Raw genomic sequence first — 26,210 nt, 5'->3', positions numbered from 1 at the left:
TTACTTCCTCGGGCGGCTTGACGAAAAATTGCCACACCGCCGAGTAGGAAACTTTGCCCCCGCTACTCCTCACTGGCTGACTGCTACTTCCTCCGTGCACACCGGCACCACTACTGGCCGTGGTGGTAGGCTGCAGTGGAGCTGGTGCTCTACTCCGTGGCCGTTTGGCTCCACTGACACTGCTGCAACCCTGCTGCCTCCTGGGCAACCCACCGACTGTTTTGCTCGCTGGCAAGCTGGCACCCTCTTCTCCTGATGATGCGGAAGCAATAGCCTGATGACGACGAGGCTGCCAAGTGCGATCAGCCTCATCATCATCATCAATTAGGGTCTCCGCGTCACTACTAGCCCCCTCGGCTGCGTGTGGGTCAGGAGACAGACCTGTCTCTAGACCGGCTACCGAGCCACTCTCCTCGCCAGTACTTCTTCGCCTGGCTGCTGAAGAGGCGGATGTCTCCCCCCGTTCCTGACCGCCCTCTGTTAGCTCTTCCTCACTGTACAGTGGGGCTGAGCCCACAGCATGCGATACTTCGCTTGGTGAGGGAACACCAAAGGACAGGGGCAGGTCGAGGACACGTGATTTCAGTGGGCTTGCTCCCGGGCCATGCCAACTAACGGTTGTGTCTGACGTACCCACCGACCGTTGGCTGTAGGTGTCAGAGGTGACCTGGGAAGAGGAAGATGACCGAGTCAACCAATCGATGACGGCAGGGTTGTCGGTGGAGACACGAACGCTGGATGACCCCGGGAGCACTGGCCTCTGGCTGCGACTAGTGCTGCCTCGACCCCTTCCTCTGCTGCCACGTCTGCTCGCTCCTGAAACATTGCCTCCTCTGCCACTCCTCTGCGTGTTGTTTGACATACTCTTTAATTCAATAAGCACCCCAAAAATAAAACCGGATTTAACTCTTTGAACGTACAATAGTGGTTGTGAAGCAGAAAGTCAGTAGCACAATCGGTCAATTGCAGCTTGCCGTTGGCTGTAAACTGTACGTTTATGTCACTGGAATGCACTAATCACCCAAAAAATATTACCGCCACCCGGCGTGTATATGGATTTAACTCTTTGAATGTACAATAGTGGTTGTGAAGCAGAAAGTCAGTTTATTGTACACAATCGGTCAATTGCAGCTTGCCGTTGGCTGGAAACTGTACGTTTAGGTCACTGGAATGCACTAATCACCCAAAAAATATTACCGCCAGCCGGCGTGTAAATGGATTTAACTCTTTGAACGTACAATAGTGGTTGTGAAGCAGAAAGTCAGTTTATTTAGCACAATCGGTCAATTGCAGCTTGCCGTTGGCTGGAAACTGTACGTTTCTGTCACTGGAATGCACTAATCACCCAAAAAATATTACCGCCAGCCGGCGTGTAAATGGATTTAACTCTTTGAACGTACAATAGTGGTTGTGAAGCAGAAAGTCAGTTTATTTAGCACAATCGGTCAATTGCAGCTTGTCGTTGGCTGGAAACTGCACGTTTATGTCACTGGAATGCACTAATCACCCAAAAAATATTACCGCCACCCGGCGTGTAAATGGATCTAACTCTTTGAACGTACAATAGTGGTTGTGAAGCAGAAAGTCAGTTTATTTAGCACAATCGGTCAATTGCAGCTTGCCGTTGGCTGGAAACTGTACGTTTATGTCACTGGAATGCACTAACCACCCAAAAAATATTACCGCCACCCGGCGTGTATATGGATTTAACTCTTTGAACGTACAATAGTGGTTGTGAAGCAGAAAGTCAGTTTATTTAGCACAATCGGTCAATTTCAGCTTGCCGTTGGCTGGAAACTGTACGTTTATGTCACTGGAATGCACTAATCACCCAAAAAATATTACCGCCAGCCGGCGTGTAAATGGATTTAACTCTTTGAACGTACAATAGTGGTTGTGAAGCAGAAAGTCAGTTTATTTAGCACAATCGGTCAATTGCAGCTTGCCGTTGGCTGGAAACTGTACGTTTATGTCACTGGAATGCACTAATCACCCAAAAAATATTACCGCCAGCCGGCGTGTAAATTAATTTAACTCTTTGAACGTACAATAGTGGTTGTGAAGCAGAAAGTCAGTTTATTTAGCACAATCGGTCAATTGCAGCTTGCCATTGGCTGGAAACTGTACGTTTCTGTCACTGGAATGCACTAATCACCCAAAAAATATTACCGCCAGCCGGCGTGTAAATGGATTTAACTCTTTGAACGTACAATAGTGGTTGTGAAGCAGAAAGTCAGTTTATTTAGCACAATCGGTCAATTGCAGCTTGCCGTTGGCTGGAAACTGTACGTTTATGTCACTGGAATGCACTAATCACCCAAAAAATATTACCGCCAGCCGGCGTGTAAATGGATTTAACTCTTTGAACGTACAATAGTGGTTGTGAAGCAGAAAGTCAGTTTATTTTGCACAATCGGCAAACTGCAGCACCAACTGTGCACGACAGCCACCAAAAAAAAAAAGGGTGTATGTCACTTTAAATTTTCGATTCTTTGATAGCTGTGGCCCTAAGTAACGATTCTGTGTCCCTGAGTAACGATTCTGTGTCCCTGAGTAACGATTTTGTGTCCCTGAGTAACGATTCTGTGGCCCTAAAGTCTCTGTGGCCCTAACTCTGTCCCTAATACACACAGGTCTGTCTCTCTTGAATGACCGGAGGCTAATGGAGAATTCTAAGATGGCCGCGATTTATAGCTCCACCATTACACAGTGCTGGCTGGCTGCTGATTGGCTAATGCGATCACATGTCATGAATGCATTATGGGTCAGCGCGCCTTGTCTGCGCGCCTTCCCAGAGATCCCGCCCATCTTCTCTGTCCATTTTCTCCGTCGCCACACATGTTGCCGCCATTTTTGGGAAAATTCGATTCGTGCATCCGAAGTTTGCTCATCTTCAGATTCGTCGCGAATAGAATTTTTCCAAATCTTCGGAACGAATTCCACTTCGTCATGTTCGATTCGCTCATCTCTACTTAGTACACTTTTTTTTGCAAGATATATGCTTTACGTGTGGTACAATTGCACATTTATAAGATTTATTAGTTTGCGCAGCACTTTTTTGGTATATATCATTGATGTAGAAACACAGGACAGTAGCTAGCAGTAACATCTGTTTATAATTTTGATTTTGTACACAATATTTATCTATTTTGATTGGCGAGTGTGGGATTATTTGGGATACAATTCTTTATAAATTATTACAGTACATGTGATTTTAGTTGTGTGTTCACATGACCAAAGGTTGCCCAAACAGCACACAATAAAAATCAAGATCTTTAATACGTTGTACAATAATTTAATACTTTTTACAATAATTACATTATTAATCACAGTGATTTAATACATTTTCTTTGTAATATTTGGAAATCTATTTAAAACAACAGAAAGCAAGGAAATAGTGAAAAATGGGAAGTAAAGCAAATAAGGTATTAAAATTGTCATGGTAGAACAATAATTCCACCACATACCATATTTAAATAATTCAAATGCAAAGCTATTTCATGAATGCAGGATTTAAAAAAGGATTACAAAAACCTACAATGTATTACTTAATACATTAATCACTAACACAAACAGGAACTTTTAAAAATGTTCTGTTTTGTTTAAATAATATTCATATAATATGCACAGAATAGTGCCCTAGTATCCCTGGTGTTTTTGTACGCAGATTTAGGTAAACTATACCAAGCGTGCATCAGGAAGTGTCAAAAAGAGGTAAAGGGCCAATCACAACAGCCCTTTACCACACGATTGCCCTGTCCAATGACAAGTGATCACAAATATAAACAATGTGGGGTCATGCCTGGGTCTTCTCATTATTTCCAGCCAATCTCTCTCCTTTTGTCACACTCGGTAATATAGTCCTACTGTGCTATATTAATGTTCATCAGTGCCTTATAGTGCCCATCAGTTAGTGCTCATCTGGGCTCGTCAGTGTTCATCAGTGTCCATCAGGGCTCATCAGTGTCCATCAGGGCTCATCAGTGCCCATCAGTGCTTAACAGTGACCATCAGTGCTGCTTCATCACTGCAGCTTATCAGTGCCCAACAGTGCTCATGTGTGCCCATCAGTGCCCATCAGTGCTGCCTCATCACTGCAGCTTATCAGTGCTCATCAATGAACATCAGCGCTACCTCATTACTGCTGCTTATCAGTGTACATCAGTGCCGCTTATCAGTGCACATCAGTGCCACCCTATCAGTGGATCCTCATTAGCACCCATTAGTGCAGCTTGATCAGTGCAGCCTCATTAATTCACATAAGTGAACATCAGAGCAGTCTCATCAACGCATATCAAAGCAGTCTAGTCAGCACCCGTCAGTGCACCCTCATCAGCACCCATCTGTGCACCCCCTTCAGAACTCACCAGTGCACCCTCATTAGCACCCAGCAGTGTACCCTCCTCAGCACTCATCAGTGCAGCCTCATCAACATCCAGCAGTGCAGCCTCATCAGCACCCAGCAGTGCACACTCTTCAGCACCCAGCAATGCAGCCTCTTCAGCATCCAGCAATGCAGGATCTTTAGCACCCATCAGTGCAGCCTCATTAGAGCAGCCTCATCAGCACCCATCAGTGCAGCCTCATTAGAGCAGTCTCATCAGCACCCATCAGTACAGCCACATCTGTCCCAGTGTCCCCAGCCCACAGTCACCAGTATGTCTAAAAAATTATTTTCCTGTGAGGAGGAATACCAAATCCTAAGCATGATCAACAAGAGCAGTGGGGAGGTCTCTGTATCTGAGTCCAATTCTGGTTCTGATTGCAAGCCCGTTTTAAGCAGTGGGTCTGCTACAGAATCAGTGTAGGAGGAAAGTGTGCCCACCAAACGAAGGTATTCTGGTGAGGAGCAAGCTACCATAAGTAGAGCAGTGGCATCCACCAGTAGCGCAGTGGCATCCACCAAAAATTGGGACCCTCAGCATGAAAGGCCATATACTAGTGGGGTATCACCTCAGCCCAACAGGGTTAGGACCCATGCCAATCTTCCATATACCCTTCAAAACCCCCTATGGCTTCTCCCTAACTCTGAAGCAGCTAACATACCCCCTTTTAATGCCCAGCCAGGTGTCCAGGTAAACATACTGGAACATAGGCAAGAGTTAAAAGATAAAGAAACTGCATACTCAGTAAGCGGTTAAGTCAGCAGCTGAAAATTCTTTAATCACTTGCCTATTGGGCACTTATACCCCCTTCCTGGCCACGCCAATTTTCAGCTTTCAGTGTACTCACACTGTGAATGACAGTTGCTCCGTCATGCAACACTGCCCATATAAAATGTTCATAATTTTTTTCCCACAAATGGAGCTTTCTTTTGGTGGTATTTAACCACTTTCCCGCCATCCTATAGCAGAAACACTGCTACAGGGCGGAACGGCTGCGCAAAATCACCTATATATACAGTATGTGATTTTGCATTTCCGGATAGCAGCTTCAGCTGTCGATCACCGGGTTCTGGCCGGAGATTCCTCGCCGGCACCCAGAGATCGCCGGGTATCACTGATGGGGGAGAGGTCTGTATGTAAACAATTCAGATCTCTCCCCTGTCAACTCCAGCATGCTGCTTTGTATTGCTCTGTGTAGCTGCCCCCTGGATCCTGTCCCCTCACAACTACTATGGTCACCCTCTTCTTCCATCCTATGCTCTCTCACTCACATCGTCAATCTCTCCCTCTCTAATGGTGCCTCCCCCTCCCCTCTAAAGCATGCGCACATCACTCCCATACTTAAAAAGCCCTCCCTGGACTCCACCGACCTGAACAACTTAAGACCCATCTCTCTGCTGCCATTTACCTCTAAACTCCTAGAACGCTTAGTCTACAATCGCCTGAGCTCCCACCTCACTGACAACACCCTTCTTGACCCTTTACAGTCTGGCTTTCGCTCTCTACACTCCACTGAAACTGCCCTACTAAAACTCACGAATGATCTACTAACTGCTAAAACCAATGGCCACTACTCCGTACTCTTACTACTTGACCTCTCTGCAGCTTTTGATACGGTTGACCATCCCCTCCTCCTCAAAAAACTCCACTCTCTTGGCCTCAGAGACTCTGCTCTCTCCTGGTTCTCCTCCTCCCTTTTGCAGCGCTCCTTCAGTATTACCTATAACGCTGCCTCCTCCTCTTCACTCCCTCTTTCTGTAGGGGTCTCTCAAGGTTCTGTCCTTGGACCCCTTCTTTTCTCCATCTACACCTCCTCCCTTGATCACTTGATAAACTCCCACAGCTTTAAGTACCATCTCTATGCTGATGACACACAAATCTATCTTTCTACCCCTCACCTCACCCCTTCAGTCTCCACTCGCATTACTAACCTGCTAAGCGACATATCGGCATGGATGTCACTCCACTTCCTCAAACTCAATCTTTCCAAAACTGAGCTCTTAGTATTCCCTCCAGCCCGTGCCCCCTCCCCTGACTTCTCCATCAAGATCAATAACACAATCATCAGTCCCTCCCCTCATGCCAGGGTACTAGGAGTAACCCTAGACTCCCATCTCTCCTTTCAGTCCCAAATCCAATCACTGTCCAAATCTTGTAGACTTCACCTCCGCAACATCTCCAAGATACGACCGTTCCTAACCTCGGAAACCACTAAGCAACTTTTTCACTCCCTTGTTATATCTCGCCTTGACTATTTAACTCCCTCCTCATTGGCCTACCTCATCGTAGGTTATCCCCTCTTCAGTCTTCATGAATGCTGCTGCCAGACTCATCCACCTTACTAACCGTTCTGTATCTGCCACCCCTCTCTGCCAATCCCTCCACTGGCTTCCCGTTGCCCAACGGATAAAATTCAAAACACTAACAATAACATATAAAGCCATTTATAACTCTGCCCCAAATTACATCACCAATCTTGTATCTAAATATCACACAAACAGTACTCTCCGCTCCTCGCAAGACCTCCTACTCTCTAGCTCCCTTGTCTCCTCCTCCCATGCTCGTTTCCAGGACTTCTCCAGAGCTTCCCCCATCCTCTGGAACTCTCTACCCCAATTTATCAGACTATTACCTACTGTGCTCACTTTTAAGCGATCTCTGAAAACCTATCTCTTCAGGGCAGCCTATCCTGCCCTCAGCTAATACTGGAATCTTCTACTCTTCCAACCAGTCCATCCCCCACAGTTACTACCTTTTGTATCACTAGCCCCTCCCTCCTAGACTGTAAGCTCCAAGGAGCAGGGCCCTCAAATCCCTCTTGTATTGAACTGTATTGTTACCGTATTGTCTCCCGTTATATTGTAAAGCGCTGAGCAAGTAAATCCTGTATAATAATAATAATAATAATAAAAGGGACAATATGTTTGCGTTAAAAGCGGAATTGATATAACATTCTTTTTGCTTCCCCTGTGTAACAGGTGGGAAGCCTTACATTTGTCATTGATTGCATGCGCTTCTAATAATATGGAGTCATGTCAGAGCCAATTGAGCTTCAAAGAGGGCAAATTGTTGGTGCCCGGTTAGCTGGTACGTCTGTGATTAAAGTTGCTGATGTATTTGCGGTGTCATGAGGTACAGTATCAAAGATTATGATGACATATACAGTCTCTGGGAAAACATTATCTGATAAGCATAAGCACAGTCAACATGGTCAACTGGCCAAAAGAGACAAAAGGACATTGCACAGGATTGTGACCTGGAATAAGAAAAGAACTGCTGCAAAAGTGACTGCAGAGCTTAATCTCAGTCTTCCAAAGCCTGTGTCCACAAAAGCTGTACAGAGGGAACTCCATAAGCAAAACATTCACAGGCGAGCTGCAATTGCCAAACCACTAGTGACTGATATTAATGCTCAGAAGAGGAGAGAGTGGTGCAATACCCATAAACTGTGGACTATCGATCAATGAAAGACTGTAAGATTTTGTTCCATGAATCAAGCTTCACACTGCTTCCAACCACTGGATGTGTTTCCGTGTGGCAAACCCAGTCCCGGGCTTATGACCAGGATTGTGTTGTGCCAACGGTAAAGCATGGTGGCGGCGCAGTCAAGGTTTGGGCAGCCATATAATAGTATCCTGCAGACCCCCTCATCACCTTGAAAGGTAGAGTCACTGTCAGCGATTACATACACTTATTCTGGCCGACCATGTGCACCCTATGGTGCAGACATTGTTTATTAATAATGCTCCAATTCACACAGCTTGTGTTGTCAAATCATGTCTGTGATATGGATTTTGCTGATATCAATAAAGATTAAAGAGTGCATCGGATTCCGGATATTATTTGCCTTGTACACAAATATCCTCTTTAGCCAACCTTCATACAGCTTCTCAGTAGGGATGAGGTAATGTGCTCAGGTTTGAATCACATGGGGTTTGTTGAATCCTGCTTGAAATCCATGAACCCCAAACTTAGAATTGAACCCCACTGAATTCTGTCATTGGGGATTCTTGGTGCTTATCTTTGGCCATTTTCAAGGCTAATAGGCTGGCAATGCCTTTTTCAAGGCTTAACAAAGTAAAAGAAGATTTTTAAAATACCGAACAGCAGAGGGAGGGTTCTTTTATTATGATTTCGAGGGCATTATGAGAAAACACCAATCTTTTAAGTGACATGGTTGGGAGATGCATTTAATCTGCATGCAGTGTTATGGAACAATACAATCAAGGACAGTGTCAGCAACACTGTATTCTAGCATCACATATTTTTAATGTATAATTGGTTTTTTTTACACTTTACATTTAACTTGAACAATAACCACAATTATTGTACATTGGCTGAGCAGTTTGTAAGTAGGTTGGTTAGGCCACATTACAACCACCCCAATCCAAATCCTAGCTTTTTGTGCTGCAACAAATATATATTCTAGTGGAAATTTTCTGGCCTCGGTTACCCCAGGGTGGCAGATTCCCGCCTGCAATTTCTCTATTTTGTGTCTTATACTTATTTTTTATTTTTATTCAAACAATATTTATTTATTTTGTATTTATTGTTTTACTGTTTCTACTTGTTCCTGTATATTGGTATTGACGTGGTATTTGGCCTGTACACAGCAGAGGCCAGGTATGATTGTAATAGCTCTGCTATGCCAGCATAATCTTTCTCATTCCAGGCACTCAGCAGTCAGGTGTATTTTTTTGTATATATTTATTTCATTATAGTCAAGGCACTAGAAGCATAGCTACAGGGCGGGGGGACCTGCTAACATAGGCTGCTCACACCTCCACCAATGCAGGGGGAAGAGCAGGCAGCAGAAAATTTGGTATTGAATCCTAAGTGCTAAGTAGAATTACTGTTAATGCTAAGCCTCCTCTACTCTTCCCAGGTGCAGAGCAGCCACTTGCTTGCAAGTCATGCTAATGCATCCTTTTCCTCCTCCTGCTCTCCTCATATTCCCATCATAGCCCCTCAAACCAGCTATGATGAGTCTGAGGAATTAGAGAACATCTATATCCAAAGGGCCAGTCAACAGAGCTCTGCAGTGTGTATGGTTCTCTTTATGTGCTCTGCTGCTGGTGTGGAAAAAAAATATGTCCCCAAATCACCCCTATGGCCTTCTAGATATCAATGCCATAACTGTTGCCAATTACAGCTACTCCTATTCCAGCTCTTGAAATCACACCTTATAGCCTGTGCTATACCACAGTTGCAGGTACCCAGCTGCCATTATTTTGGCAAGAATACATGCCCTCCAACAGCATGTGGAATGCAATGATGTGCAATAAGTGGTGGTGAGGAGGAGAAAATGTGACAGGCTTCAAAAGGAATGATTCACTCTTCCCAAACCCCAGGAGCTGTATATGGTTGGCGTCCTCTGTTGAAGGCAATTTCAGAGAATGGGATTTTTAAACTTGATTGACTGCACAGCTATCCAAGGATTTGGGTCATCAAAGAGAGGAACCACTATTGGGTTGTTTAATCCCTTATACAAGAGGAAAATAACAGATCTACTGCCACTAACCAACAGCGAGCTGCATTTCCTAATAGTGGCAGGATACCATCTGAGGAGTGATGACCAATGTGCCTCTGATTCTCTGGTACCTGAAAAGAGTTTTTAAGACAAGGCCCAACTGCAGGCAGCATTCAAAAGCAGCTCCCGAACTACATGTTTTCTGACTACATTGGAATACTAGGAGAAGGAAAAGGGTTAGGGTGATGGCAGATAAGAGAAAATGGGTAGACTTCATAGTAACATTTATTTATTTCATTATAGTCAGGACTCTGGAGGTATACCTGCAAGGGAAAGCCTACAGCCATAGGTTACATCCCCCGGACGAAGCCATGAATCCCTGTGGAGATACGCATTGGGGAGGGGCAGTTAAATCCCCACGCATCCTTACACGGCAAGCACTGGTAGTGTATGGGAGCACACCCGAGAGGCTGGTCTTCACCGCTTTAAGCGGCTATCATACAAAGTGTAGATTGTTTTTAATCAATGTGAGTGCATATTGAACACAAATTAAAGTGTTTATTTTTATCAACGATAAAGCACTATGCACTTTTCTCTATTTACATGATCCGTATGAGGAATGCCTAAAGGGCTGGATCAAGGAAAGATCTGAGGAGGGAGAGATCCATATGACCATCCAGGCTTACATAGTAGCCCTCTATCTGCAACCTTCACCTGCATCACCTCAGGCTGATTGGAAGGAGAGCACACAAATATTTCATCCTTGCTGAACTCTGCACCAAGTTTGTTTTGTGTTTTTGCACAATATTTATTGAATTTCAACTTTTATTCATTTTTCATATTTTTCAATTTATTAATTGGATTGTTTATTTAATCATTGAAGGACACAAATTTGAATAATTTTTTACAGACTTTTATTATTTATTTTTTAATGTTTTTTTTTTTTTTTTTATATATCACCAATTTTTATATATATTTTCCTAATTCATTTATTCACTATTAACACATGTTTGGGTATTGATTGGCATTACAATCATGTATGGTTACACATAAGAGATCATGCAGCTATTAGAGATTTATTGTAAATACAGTTTTTATACTATATACAGGTAATAGGTCTTGATAGAGTGCGTCATCTATATTTTCTTCATTCATAGGCTGTACACCCTTCCAAAATACAGGGGGATGAAAAGGCAGCAGCAAATACAAGTGCAGTCTGGAAGAGGACATCAGCTGTCATAGAGTGGAGGATGTGTATATTCTGTTTCTGGCAGGTATATACATTTTTTACACGTCTTATTATTTATATATTTATAAAGATAAAAAAAACCCAAAAAACTTTATTTGCATTCTTGTAAGACCACCACTCTCTTGGTCAACCAAACATAGGAAGGGATGGCAATGCAAACTGGGCACTACCAAAAATAAGTTTTAGCCCTCAACATCCCCTTGACCCTATGCAACAAAGCAAGATAAGGCAGTGAGTTCAAAAACTAGCTTTGTAGGTTAGAGTAGCAAAATGTACAGTATGTCCCCAATGGGTTGAAATTACAGTTTTTGAAGTGCAGGTGGAAGATCACAAGGTCTCTAACATCCGCCAGCTATAGGCCCTACACTATTCTCTCCCTATGCACTTTATAACTATCAGCAATACTTCACATGCTTTTCCTATCACAGCTAATGCGCAATTTCAGTATGGCTGCTGTGACCTTATCTTTTTATAGTGAGAGGGCTGACATATTCAAAAACCCACTTTTTGGCCCTTCTAAGCCATCTGACCTAAGTTCAAAGGCCAGGCAGTGCAAACAGGCAGGGTTTACCTTAAACCTATGTTAAACACATATGTCTTCTCTATTTAACGTGTTTAAGAGGCAGTGTCATTCCTAGAGCATGTCTGTTGTTTTATCATCAATCAGATTTAAACCCAAGGCACCTTTGAGTCTAATGGTGGTGGTGGGAAATTTCATAATGCTGACTGGATAGAAAAATTAGGCATGGAGATCCCTATATGCATTCAGAACTTAATGTCAGCTGACCATATCTGAATGAAGAACATTCCAAATAAAACACGGGGCTTGTAATTCAGTGTATGTATTTGTCTTTTATGAAAGCTGAACATTGCATTTCAAAATATTTCAAAATGTAACAACATCAGTGAAATATTTTCACAGCTCACGAAGGGTAAATAGGAAATACCAAATAACCTTCCTGATTGACTATCAGTGCTATGCCTATTAACACCAGAAAATATCATTTATTTTTGTTCGCATTCCATGGTAATGTTGTAATATTTTCATCATGACCAGAAGATAACGTCTCATGCAGTAAATATGTCAAAATTTCTATTTTATAAACCAGATGTTTATAAATAAACAATTTTAACAGAAAAAGGAAATATATACAGCTGTTTGCTTTTAAACTAATTTTGTATAGACTGATTGACCCTGGTTAATATTATATTCAAAGAATATTGTTGAACTAAATTCCATTGTGAGCAATATCCTTTTTGCGTTTTATTACCCACTTTACTACCGCGCTAGCCGAATGATGGCTATAGCGTGGTAGTCCAGTTCTGGGAGGGCGTCATGTGATGTCCTCCCTGAATGCACCCCCCCACGTGCCCCCAGCAGTGCTCAACCAGTGCACTGTGTACCAGCTGATCACATGGCATGGTAAAGCAGCAGCCTTTTGCCACGTGATCAGCTGTCTCCAATCACAGCTGATCACCATGTAAATACACTTGCCGGTTATCGGCAGTACTTTCCTCTCGCTGTTAGGAAAGTACTACCAGTAACCGGCAACTGTCAAAGCAGACATCTGTACTGATAGGGCACTGATTATCAGCGCAGCCCCAAATGTGCCCAACAGTGCCCTACAGTGCTGCTCATAAGTTCCCAACAGTACTGCCAATCTGTGCCCGTCAGTGCCACCAGTCAGTGCCGCCAGTCAGTGCCCTTAAGTGCTACCTATGAGAGCCCACCATTGCCGCTTATCAGTGCCCATCAGTGCCACATATCAGTGCAGCTTCATCAGTGCCTCCCCATCAATGCCCACCAGTGCCGCCTTATCAGTGCCACCTCATCAGTGCCCATCAGTGCTGCCTATCAGTGCAGCCTCATCAGTGCAGATCAGTGAAGGAGAAAAATTAGTTGTTTGCAAAATGTTATATAAGAAACAAAGAAAACCTTTTTTTTTCAAAATGTTTGGTCTTATTTTTGTTTATAGTGCAAAAAATATAACACCCAGTGGTGAATAAATACCAACAAAAGAAAACTCTATTTGTGCGCAAAAAATTTATAAAAATGTTATATGGATACAGTGTTGCATGGCTGCTCAATTGTTATTCAAAATGCGACAGCACTGAAAGCTGAAAATTGGCCTGGGCAGGAAGGGGGTAAAGGTGCCCAGTAGGCAAGAGGTTAATATTATACTGACCGTATGTTTCAATTAATAACAGTGTCAATGAAGATTAAAGGGTACTTTTTTGGAGATGGAAAATAGAATTTTTTTTAGTGTTGTAACTGATAATAATATGGGTATAGTATAGGGACTATGAGGAAGAGTGGAAGTTCTGTAGTGGAATGCCCATTTACTTACCATGCTGTGACACAGGCTCATGCCCCTTTGAAGGAAGTATTTTTTTTAAATTATACTTACCTAGGTGGAGGCAGCATTGGTCTGGTGTTGTATCTGTCCCCCACCAGCTCTAGATGTGATAACTACGTGATTAAACACCGCTGAATGCTCAGTTCTCCCTGCTGCTCTGAGTAGAGAGCCGGGACTGTCAGTCAACGGTGTCTGCTCTGCCTCCCCAGTGTTCACTGGAGTGCTGGACTGTGGAGGGGGTGAGAGTGGCTGGCTCAGGCTCCCAGCAGATCACTCAGAGGCTGAGCCAGGTGATGGTCCAGGTTCCTGGGTGGATCCCAACTATATGGTGTTTTCCTACTGAGAATGCCTGAATCTGGGGGTATAACGCGTATAGGTGGAAGGAGCTGAACCCTAGATGTTTTGAACTGACGACCATCCGGGAGAACAGGGTGGTGAAGCATATAACGAAATTATACATTTTATGCTGGCTTGTTTCTTTTGTTTCTTACACTTTGTAAGTGTTTTTAATCTGGGCGATAATAAATCGTTTTATAAAACGAGAGCACTATGTTTCCACTTTTCTGTTTTCCATAATACATATTATATGAGAGCATCAGCCTGTGGAGTGTATACTGGGGCAGTGCCAGGAGAGAACCTGGAGGAAGACCACAGAGGGTATACACAAGTGTGCCCATATGTTGATAATGACCTATTGATGAGCTCATAAAGTGAGGTGAGCAGGTTTTTTACCTAATGGTGGCAGGGCCAGATCTAGCCTGTCTGCTGTGGGGGTGCAGTAAAAAATGTCAGGGGGGCAGAGGATGCGAGGTCAGCAGGGCAGAGGTAGGGTCAGCAGTTTGTAGGGCAGTGTACAGGTGGTTATCAAGGCAGTGTATAGGAGGCAGCAGGGCAGTGTGAAGTGAGTCAGAAGAGCAGAGGATGAGATGTAGGGCAGTGTACAAGAGTCAGTAGAACAGAGTACAGGCGGTCAGTAGGGCAGAAGATAGGGGTCAGTGGAGTAGAAGACAGGGGTCAGAAAGACAGAGGCTAAGGGTCAGCAGGGCAGGGTACAGGGGGTTAGAAGGAAAGAGAACAGGGAAAGGCAGAAAGGAAGGACAGGATCATGTCTAGCAGAGCACTCAGCAGAGCTCCTTCTTCCCTACACTGCTCACAGCCCGGGAACTCAGCAGAGCTCCTCCATAAACGCCACACATCACATAGCTGAGATCGCATTCTCTTACAGACTGATCTGCTCTGTGTCTGGCTTGCTATTACAGCTACACTGCCATTCTAATCAGGGAGTTTCACAGATTAGAACTGTAATATAGCAGACAGCTTTACACTGTGCAGATGGAGGCTGTGTCTGTAAAGGTTATCTAGTGTTAAAATCACACAAAATACATATGAGGTGGAACAATAAAGTGCAGCATATATAAATAGATGGATATATAGTTATGCGTATATAAAAAAACAAATAGCAACAATAAATAAAGTCCTCAAGTAGAAAGGGCTGATCAATGCAATAAAGTGCAAAATAGTGAATAAATAATGTCCACAGAGGCGGACTGACCGTTTGGAAACTCGGTCAGTAAAGGGCCCCATGAGATGCCCCTGGTACCTTTTTCATAGGCTTTTTTGAGTTTGGGCAAGGACACAGGGGCCTCATGATCCCCTATTGCCCGGGGCCCCATGAGTTGTCAGTCTGCCCCTGACTGTCCATGACTGTATATATCAAAATAAAAACGTCCTTATGTTGATAATGTGCAAAATTGCCAAGTACAGAGTGTGAATGTGTGAATATTCACATATGGGATCCACCACCTGGAATGGATTTACACTCACCAGAAGGTATATAATATAAGGCATGTAACAGTCAAGGGGTTAATCCTGCTGTATCATCCGGGTACAGGTGGGAGGGAAGTCCCTTGTCCTAAGGAAATAGCTCAACCACCGGAGCCAAGAATACTGCGTATACCTTTGTTTACCTATGAGGTACTCAGACTACAGCATTCCCAGCTCTCTGCTCCTTCCCTCACAGCACACTTTGCTCACTTCCTCCCTGAGTTGTCATCACTTCTGGCTTCTTGTGGTGGGCGGGAACTCCCTTGCACAGTAGCCAGGCAGGCGGCTCCTGCGGGACGCTTCTGGCTTCTTGTGGCGGGCGGGGACTCCCCTGCTCAGTAACCAGGCGGCTCCTGCCACACGCTTCTGGCTTCTTGTGGTGGGCGGGGCCATCTTGCTCAGTAACAAGGCGGCTCCTGCTGGACACTTCCGGCTTCTTCTGAATGGGGGGGGTAACCCTATTCATCAATCAAACTTTATGTAAAAAAGTCCCCACTTATTTCCGAATGCCATGTCCGACATGGGCACACTTTCTTCCCATTCACAATATTCACTAGAATCTACAGCCACTTCCTCTAATGCACAAACCTATATGGGTCCTACGGCCCTTAACATAATGATAGCACCCATTACAGGTTCACAAGCCACCTCTACTTTATCCACCAAAAACACGAACACTAAACAACCTGTCTACTCACAGAATACATTGGGGCACAATATTAATGATTTTTTATTACCAAATTTGCAAAACCTAGGGTACAAGCAAAAACTCTTGATACTTACATGATACATACGACCCCCATAACAGAGCAAACATCGTTTCACAACATGCCAAGGATAATCAATTAAATGTAATTAATTTGACTACTGAACGTCTGTCCAAACATGAGTTGGCCATTTTAAGTATGGGGCTAAGTTTCTGTCCTACTGCCAGAATTGATAAGTATGAAACTATGAAGGATTTATATCTGTTTGCAAGAAAACTTACAGATGTATCTTCGATATGGATCGTATTAGGAATAAACAGGAAAAGGAGCTTGTAGAAGGCATTAAAGCTTTCATCATGCACAACTTCAGAATCCTTCGAGATCTGATGTTACTGCTTGATGAAAGTGAACCAGATAACCCTACGACTACTGTCTGTCCTGATCATGTTTCTTCTTCTAAACAATTTAAACCTAAGTCTACTAAGTTCCCGGAACTTACAACAAATCCACGTATTTGGACATTTTTGATGGCCATTATTAAGGATGTTAAACGTCTAACTCTTACTTCTTTAGATACCAACATTACTCCTATACAGAGACAAGCGTTGAACCATCTTAAAAATTGAACTAATCTGGTGATTAAATCATCTGACAAAGGAGGGAATATTGTTGTTATGTCTACAGATCAATATGAGCATATGTGCCTTGACATTCTTAACAACTCACAATGGTACAAACGTATTCCAGTACGGATGACGCAACGTTATTCTACCGAATTTAAGGATCTTATCAATGGGGCCTTCTTAGAGGGCCTCATCGATAAGGATACCTACAATTTTTTAAACATCCCATACCCCATTGAGGCTACCTTCTACTCTTTACCAAAAATCCATAAAAACTCTTCTGTTCCACCTGGGAGACCTATTGTTTTGGGAATAGGTTTCCTAACTGAGAACGCTAGAAAATTTGTAGATTTTTTTCTTGATGCCCCATGTTATACGTCTCACCCTTCTTATGTTAAGGATACTTTGGATTTACTTAAACATGTGGATGGTCTTTCCATCCTGCCTAATGCCCGACTGGTCACTATAGACTTTGAAGCGCTGTACTCTAGTATACCCCATACACGGGGGATAGACGTAATAAGATCCTTTTTGAAGGAACAGGACCATACTCAGTGGGCAGTGGGAAAATTTATTGTGGACCTATTGTACAATATACTGACCCATAGTTGGTTTACATTTATAGATCAGTACTACCTCCAAATACAGGGAGTGGCTATGGGCACTTGCTGTGCCCCAGCCTATGCCAATCTATATCTTGGAGGTTGGGAGCATCATATCTTCTCAGATGAGGCCTTTAGTCAATATCTGCACTATGCATTGTGCTGGTTCAGATATATTGGCGATATCTTTGTTATCTGGACAGGCACTGTTGATATGCTAGAGGAATTTATGATGTTACTCAACAGGAATTAATTTAATCTAACTTTTACCATGAACTGGCATTGGAGCACAATTGCATTCTTGGATCTGCAAATTTTTGTAGATTCAATGGGATGTATTGCTACCATATTGTTTCATAAGGAAACTGATGGCAACACAGTTTCCTTCATGCTAATAGTTCTCATCCTCCAGCATTAGTTTGAAGCATTCCTTTCAAATACCAAGCTAAACTATTACAACAACGTCTGTTAATACATGGATGTAGTAGAACATTGTTACGAAAATCATATAACAGAGCTCTTAGTCAGGATAGAAATGCTTTGTTATATGCTACATCTAAACAAAAAATCAATTGCCCTTTGGTGAGATTTATAACACAATATTAGATACAACATCAGCAACTATGTGATATATTGCAAAATCACTGGTATTTGTTGCATGAGGACCCTACTTTGCATAAATAGATTTCAAATTATCCTGAAATTGTATTCCGGAAAGCCCGGTCCATCAGAGATACAGTAACGTCCAATCATTACACATTGACAGCTCAGAACATTGTTTCATCTAAGGGAGTTACTGCTTGTGGCAAATGTAATTATTGCCCTTGGGTATGGATGGGAACACATTTCCATCTACCTAACTACTCCGCCCTAAATTCCAGGCCAATTCTGAAACTAAGGGAGTGACCTACTGTATCTCATGTTATGTACATGTGGCGCTTACTATGTAGGTAAGACTATACGTCAGTTTAACCAGAGAATACATGACCATATTTATTATTCTTCTAATGCTAAAATGGTTACCCCCATTAGTTGCCACCTTGGATTGTATCACAAATTTGATACATCACAGGCTAAATTTACTGTACTGGAGGTGGTTACCAAAGATCCACTGGGGGTAATTGGGATAAAAAATTACTACATAAGGAAACTATGTGGATAGAATGTCTTAATGCAACCCATTCCCCAGGTCTAAATGAGATAACATCATATAAACCATTTCTATAAGCCACTATAAATGGCAATGAAAGGTCTATGTATCTATTACTGGCTTGTATTATTAAACTGTATGTATATAATGGATTTGCATATTATGTCCAATTTAAGTACTCCCATTTGGATATATATGGACTTTAGGTATAGATATGACTGTCTGTAAATAGCTAGATGTTTCCAATGTATGGCTTTCCTGCTTTCCTGTATCCTTATGGAACCCTGTGTGTCTCTGGCTGTAATCTTTGGGTTTCTGTTGGAGAGTGCTTTAGGGATCTCCAATAATTTCCCTTTGTCTCATTCCCATTATTTCTTTGCCATGCTGTAGCCTATTTTTCGGATTATACTATATAACCAGTATATACCTCCATTTTTGTATAAATTGTACAGTATGTTGTATTATTGATTTTTATTGAGGTTGTCCAGTGTTGCTAATTATGTGTGCCTGGTTTCCATATTCCTCCTGACTCCTGGAGGCCGGACCTGCAATTGCTCATCTTTTCCCTGGGTATTGGGGTCTATCCTTTCTTGGGCCTGATGTGCGGCCGGGTGGCCGCAATATCCCTTGTCCCCTTGGGTGGGACATTTGCGGCGTGGTTGGGATGGTTTCCATCCCTCCAAGTGAGCCTGAGCGGGCCTATCCCACTGCATCTTCCCTTTGCGCATGCATGGTGATGATGCACCGGCGTCACCACCAATGGCCGGACGCAGTGACATCATACGTTCTCACGTAGACGCGCCATGCCTGGGGCACTACAAATGGCCACTGCTGTGGGTCTCTCAGCGCCATTCTTCCTGGGGATGTTCAGCCTTCTGGGTCACAGGATTCTTATACCTCATAGACGATTTCTGGACTGTTGCAGGTATACTCTTCTTCCTGCCAGATAATTGATATTCTTCTACGGAATATTGACATCATTCAATAGTGGTGAGAAAGATCATTCCTAGTTTTATTAGGATGATCTGGTGTTCACATTGAATCGATTTAAGTGTTAATTTTCCTTTTTATTTCTGTTTATGCCTCCAGTCCAATTATCTAGTAGAAGGCTGGATCCATCTTCTAGCATTTTTTGCATGCTTTGTTGACATCTTGATGGGCAGGTCAAGGTATTTTTCCCGCTATATACATCTATTTTTATAATATGATAGGGTATTTGTATCATTTAATCATGGGGTTATTTGAAGTACCCTCCCTTTCTTGCAACTAATATAATATACTGAGAGTGAATTTTCTGTTTCTTTTCTGTGGATTGTCTGCCCAATTTTGGGGACAGGGCCTTCTTCTATATGCAAGAAATCCTAAACTCTTTGATACATAATATTCATTTGAGGTAATATTTAGTTAATCAGTGTTGCTATCATCTGCATAACCTGGTTTAAAGGTAGATTTGTAGCCCATATGTAGTGTATACCTAGATGTGTAATTCATATATCATGACCCTCTTTCCCTTATATAGTTTTTTAGACCTATGAGGCCCGTGCCTTGCTGGCAATTATTGTGCCCCCATATCTGGCTCTTGGATGGCCCCCTACCCTATATGAGCAATAGAGGAGGTCATCTCCCTGAAAATAGGAGGTCTTTTGCTGCTTGGCACACATAAATACTATATGTAAGGTCTATAATATATTCATTTGGATTTTCACATGTCTATGATGCAAGCTGTTACAACCAATATATTTATATGTATATGTTTTTCTTTTTAGATTTTATAATTCAGCCCCTAAAGAAGCGATTGTTGTAGCGAAACATGTTTGACTATTCTTCTAGCGGCTTAATGCCCCCCCCCCCCCATAGGACTTTTCCTGGTGGTTACAGTATTCTTATCACTAGTCTTGCTCCTTCAGTATGGTGGGATGTGTGACATTGTCCGCAGGGACATTGTACAATGGAAATTTTAAACTAAAAATGTTTTTCTGTCATTTTCTGACTTATTGTCATAATAAAGTACAAATGATTTTACTAATAAGTGTATATGTATTCTGTGCCTTTAAAGTCCATTTTTTCCCTTGCCTATTTCCTTTTTCCCCTTTTTTCAGTCTAGTAAATTAGGACGTGGCACCAGTGTATTTAAAATTGGAAGTGACCTCACACCCAAGTGCACTCCAAATCTCTTTTTTGTATTGTAACTGCAATGTCTACCTTCATTTTGTAAAGCACTGTGCAAACTGTTGGCACTATATAAATACTGTACAATAATAATAATATACGTGATTTTGCACAGCCCTGCCGCTCTGTAGCAGTAGTTCTGCTATAGGGGAGCAGGGAAGCAGTTAAGTAAACTTTTACCTACCACTACTTTACCATTATCTGGATATTACTGTCGCTCTCAAATTCTCTACATTATCTATATAGTTTTCTTCAGCTTCACAGGTACCTGCTTAACTTTTGAATATTCCCCAGTCTGCACTTCTTCTTTTCTTCTTCTTACTTATGGAACCTCACCAACCCAAAGCTGCACTCAACAACCACGCTAGCATGCATGTATAAGGCCCCTTTCACATCTGCAAACCGTTTGTCCATTTTTCATCCATCCAATAATGGTTGAAACCCGGACATTAATGCATTTCTATGAAAAACGGATGTAAACAGATGATAATCCTTTTACATATGTTTACATCCACCATCATCCATTTTTTTATACAGATCAAAGCCCTATTTTTGTTTTGTTAAAAGAAACAAAACGGACAAAAAATGATTTAAACAGAGAAATGGTCTGTATATGCATCCATTTTTGCATTAGTAGTGTGTGTAAAAAACTGATGGTAAACTGATGAGAAACTGATGTAAAATTCATGTTTTTTTTTAAAATGTGACTGAATTGCTGAAACAAACATTCTGCACGTGTCAAAGGGGCCTTAGATAAATACACAGGACAAAACACAGCTTTTCCTATAATATTAACCAGTATTAAAGTGTTAATAAACCCACAACAGTAAAATCAGTCTGTATTTGCAGTTAAGCACACTTGTTATACTCTCTCCTCTCCTATATCTCTCTTCTTAATGTTATACTTACTATGGAACCTAAGAGGTTAATCCTCTGCATTGTGTAAAAAGGATGTTTGAACCTGTCTTCTCTGATCCTCCCACTCCTCCACAGTCCACAATCCATCTGCTAATACAATAGAGCCTTGGGGGGTAAGCTGCACATGCTCAGTTTGGTGTTTATTGCTAGAGAGTTTTTTTTTTTTTCTTGAAAGAGTGCATGTGTTCAGCACAGGACTAATCAGCACTCTCAAGACAGAGAAACAGGGATCTTGCAGCCTCATAGGACAATCAGGGGGGAATGAAAACACCTCCTACAAGTTTTAACCAGTACTCTGCTGGATACTGATACAGGTCACAAGACTGCTCTAACTGCTGATGAGAAAAGGCATTTAACAGTTTATATTTACTAAAATAATTGCATTTCCATGTTCTGTGTACTGGGGGAGACCAGAAATAGTGAATGCAGGGTCCTGGGTTTAGCAACACTTTAAGTAATAACATTATAGGCCATGTTTATCAGTATAAACTCTTAGTTTGTAAATAGGAAGGTCTCTGTATTGCAAATGAGATATGCCTTTGTGTTGCTTTTAAAGTGAAACTTCAGCCCAAAACTTTTTGTTTTTAGGGTTTTTAGGGTATGATAGTGTGGGTCAAGTTAAAATCAAATTACAATTGCTATTTTTGTCCTTATTGAGGAGATTCATGTGGGATAGCTGTGGTTTGCCGTAGACTTTTATTATGTCCCATGATTTTAGTGCGCTTTCTGAAACAAAAAACTGAAAGCATGGTTTTGGTACACTTTCAGAAAGTAAATCAAAACCATGGTACATAATAGAAGTGTATAGCAAGCTAACCTATATGAAAACTGTGGGTACATTGCGCTGCACTCATGGTGTGAGAAAACCACACTACATAAGACTGAAAGCCGAGCTGATCATTAATTACTACTGACCATGGAACTCTGCTTTACTTACTACTGACCACGGAGTCACTTCTGAGCTCTGCGTCACTTACTACAGAGTTCAGAACTAAGTAAGGCATAGGTTAGGGGTCAGTAGTGACACAGAGTGCAGTAGTAAGTGACCCCCTGTCTCACCTCTGCACTGCTTACCTGTGTTCTCCTCCCCAGAACTCCTTAACCTGGTCAGGGTGCTACAGAGCCAACTCCTCTTCTCCCCCTTCTCCAATTCCCTGGTCCAGTAGGTGGAGCTTAATAACAGCTACTCATAGCCCTGCTTACTGGACCAGGGAATAAGAGAAGAGGGAGAAGAACCCGTCTTACCTGAAGCTGTGCTTGTTAGTGGTAGCTACAAAGGAAACGCTGTTTGTTTATGCTTGGGGGGCAGGTACTAAATGACGGCACAAGGAGTAGGGGACGGGGCTATGATTGGCTTGTAGGCCATTTGGTGTCAGTGACACCAATGATGGTGCACTATTCCTTCCACACTGACACTAATGATGGGGCCCTATTACTCCCACTGACACCAATGATGCTTACATTGCTGCCCCTCCTCCAGCCCGGGGCTCCCTCCCTCTCCCATCCACAGCCCCCTCTGATTAAGTGCCATAGCACGAAAGGCCTCAGGAGGAGCCAGCAGCACATGTGACTCTCTGCACCACCGTGACCACGAGGAGGTCCGGTGGCTTGAAAATTGTGCCGGGTCAGTACAAGCTTGTTTTATCCCTGTCTACTTATATGCTGACAGTGTGATTTTATACATGTACCCCTGGTTGTTACTTTTTGATTGTGATCAAATAAATCAACTTGAACCTACTACACTATACAGCAGTTGGTTCCTATACATCTCGTATCCAGGAGAGGGAGCTCATCCATCTTCATGCACTGGTTGTGCATACCACTACACCCAAGGCTAATGATCCACCTGGGAGGGATGATCCGTAGGTCCATGTGTCTGGCAGATTACCTGGATAGATGGTCATATACATGCACATATTTAATGCGCGGTCGGTGAGTGTGCAATTTATCTATACGGTTCCAGTCACCTATTTGAGATAAAGGATTTTTCCCCGTCAAGTTTTCTGCAATCTTCTCACACCTATGAAGAATTTATGAACCTTATGCTCACTTATTTGGTTTATGTACTTATATTACAGCGCTGGACTATAATTTTATTATGTCATGAGGTCTAGTGATTCCTTGGAGTGTTATAGCAGCTGATTTTGTGAGCGCTCGCTATACCCATTTTCTATTCTAGCATACCTGACTGCAACAGCACCGTCTGCTCTCCCCAGATCCCAGCCACACAGCACAGACACTTACTGATCAGTTGTCTTCCTTGTCCGGCCGCATGTCACCCAAAAGGAAAATTTCCTCCCACATCACGCTGGCATCTGTGATCCATGATCATCCACCTTGGAAATGAGGACACCAGACACCCTTTCTGCCCCTCCTCCAGCAGCGCCTTCATGGATTGGATCTAAGTGGGATACAAGTAAGATACATAACAGCCCCTGTCCTAAGTGTCACCTTTGTGGGAAGGGGGGGCAGTGAAGCGCTGCCCCCCTGAAAAGTGCTGCCCTAGGCAAATGCCTTGTTTGCCTCTTGCAAAAGTGCCCCTGTTTAACACCACTCTCCCCATACAAAGTCAATCCCTGTCAATCACAGCCCTGCTTTCTTACTCCCTGTGCCTTTACTACCCATCCCTTCTCCGGAATAAACAAGCACGGCTCTGGGATTCAGCATCGATTGGTGGGACACTAGAATTTAATTCAAATCTTGGGATGGTCCCGCCCAATCCAGGGCAGTTGGGAGGAATGTACACGTGCTGATTAGGGAATGTCTAGGCACATCGGCATACCCCATGAGCACGCCTATGGGGACTGCTATTTTGGGTGACAAACTGTTAACTCCTTTATGGCTACCCAACACAGCAGTGGATAAAGGTTGGGCTTTAACGCCCCACACCACATATATGCATTGCTGGTCAGCTGATGTTTATGTGCTCACTGAGAACTTCCAGCATAAAGATTGAGCTGTCAAAGACAACTCTTGGTTCAGAGTAAAACTCAGTAGCCAGACTCGTTTCTGATTATGTGACCACTATGACCAGGACCAGGACCAAGAGTAAGCAGAAGCAGCAATTGCCCTGAGCTTAATTTTTTGAGGTGGGAGAGGGGGGCATGGATTATGAGCTGCACCATGCTCATTACATGCAGCATGCTCATCATATCAATTTTTAGATCAGCTTTGGTCAAACATTCCTGTTAGAAAACCTCTAACAGCAACTTGCAGCCAATCGGTTGCAGTACTGATCAGTGTATTCTGACAGTAGGTAGTCCTGACTGTCAGAATACAATAACACAGTGTGTTATTCCCACTGTGTACCAAGCTTTACTCAAACTCACCCCACAGAACCACAGAGCTCCCAGTTCCCTGCTTTCCTTCACATCACCATATCAGTCCTCCCAAGTGGACCGTCAAGTTTCAATCTGTAGGTTCAACAAAAATCGATTAGTAGATTGACTTTTGTCAAATGGCCATGCTGGAAAACATTCATTTGATCAGCAACCATAGCAATGGCTGCAGCTGCTGATCATTGTATTCTGACAATGGAGGAGTCTTACTGTCAGAATACAATGGCACAGTGGGGAAGATTCCTACATCCACCTTGTTTGTGTCCATGGGGGAGTCCATTCATTATTTTTTTCATTCAGCCCGCTGGCTGAACAAAAAAAATATAACCCATTTTTAGACTCACACCACTGATGTAGGGACATTTTTTTCATCCAGTGACAACAGAGATGCAGGTAAATGTTTCTTTCCAGTGACACAACTGTTGCAGGAGTATCTTTTTCTTTTAATGATCCAACACCAATACATGGGATTTTTTTTCCTCACACTGATATTGGGGCATTTCTTTCTACATCACTATTAGCACCACATTTCACTGAAGGATAGAATGTATACCGCTATTAAACTCCTATGTTACACATGTCTTGATAAGTTGTGCTGTGTGAGCCACTGTTATACCCACCCGGACCGCTACTCCACCTGGGGGGGGTGCAGTTTGGCATCTTCACCTTGGGCACTGGATGACCTTGTCCTGGCTCTGACTATTGCAGTGGTCATGTGATTGCCAGTCTTTTCCAGCTGTGTTCAGAACTATTTAAAGGGTGGATGGGAATTATTTTAGAGTGATTTCCTCTGACTTTCTGTTTTGTTTCCAGGAGAGAAAGTAGATGGAAATGTCCCCACTACAAACATACAAAAAATACATTAAAAAGTGGTTTGGCCGGAATTCCAGTTCAAAGGATTTTTGTTTCGTGAATTCTTGCTTACATTTAGGAATTTCAAGGACATTTACACAAGTAACTAAACAAAGTAGGAAGAAAGCATACACATAGTTACCATTTTTCTATAATTATATTGATGAACATCATGCACTATGGAGGTCAGTATCAACACTAACATGTGTTGTTTTAATGTGCTAATTACGTATTTCTCTTCTTATAAACTATTCCTAATGATATGAAATAAATAAACCTTAATGGTTACCATGGTTTGTAAGCATTTGTCTACTGCAAAAGCACATTTTTCTTCCAGTCGTTAAACATTCTGTAGAATCAGAGATTCTGTAGTTAGTTTATGGAGCAAACTTGGAGTTTGTCCTTTTTTTGTGCCCATTTTCTTTATGTTCACTGTATGCAGACAGGCTCTAAGAGTACCTCCTCCAAATGCTTTTCTATTATTTGTGAATGTGGACCACATGATCTATCCTCATTTATATTATCTGACAATCGAGGTTGTATAAATGTCATTGTTCTATCCATTT

This window comes from Staurois parvus, unplaced genomic scaffold (assembly GCF_062004578.1).
Source record: "Staurois parvus isolate SC_StPar_1 unplaced genomic scaffold, SC_StPar_1.0 ptg000153l, whole genome shotgun sequence".
NCBI classification, from domain to species: Eukaryota; Metazoa; Chordata; class Amphibia; order Anura; family Ranidae; genus Staurois; species Staurois parvus.
Note: the sequence above shows the minus strand (reverse complement) of the source record.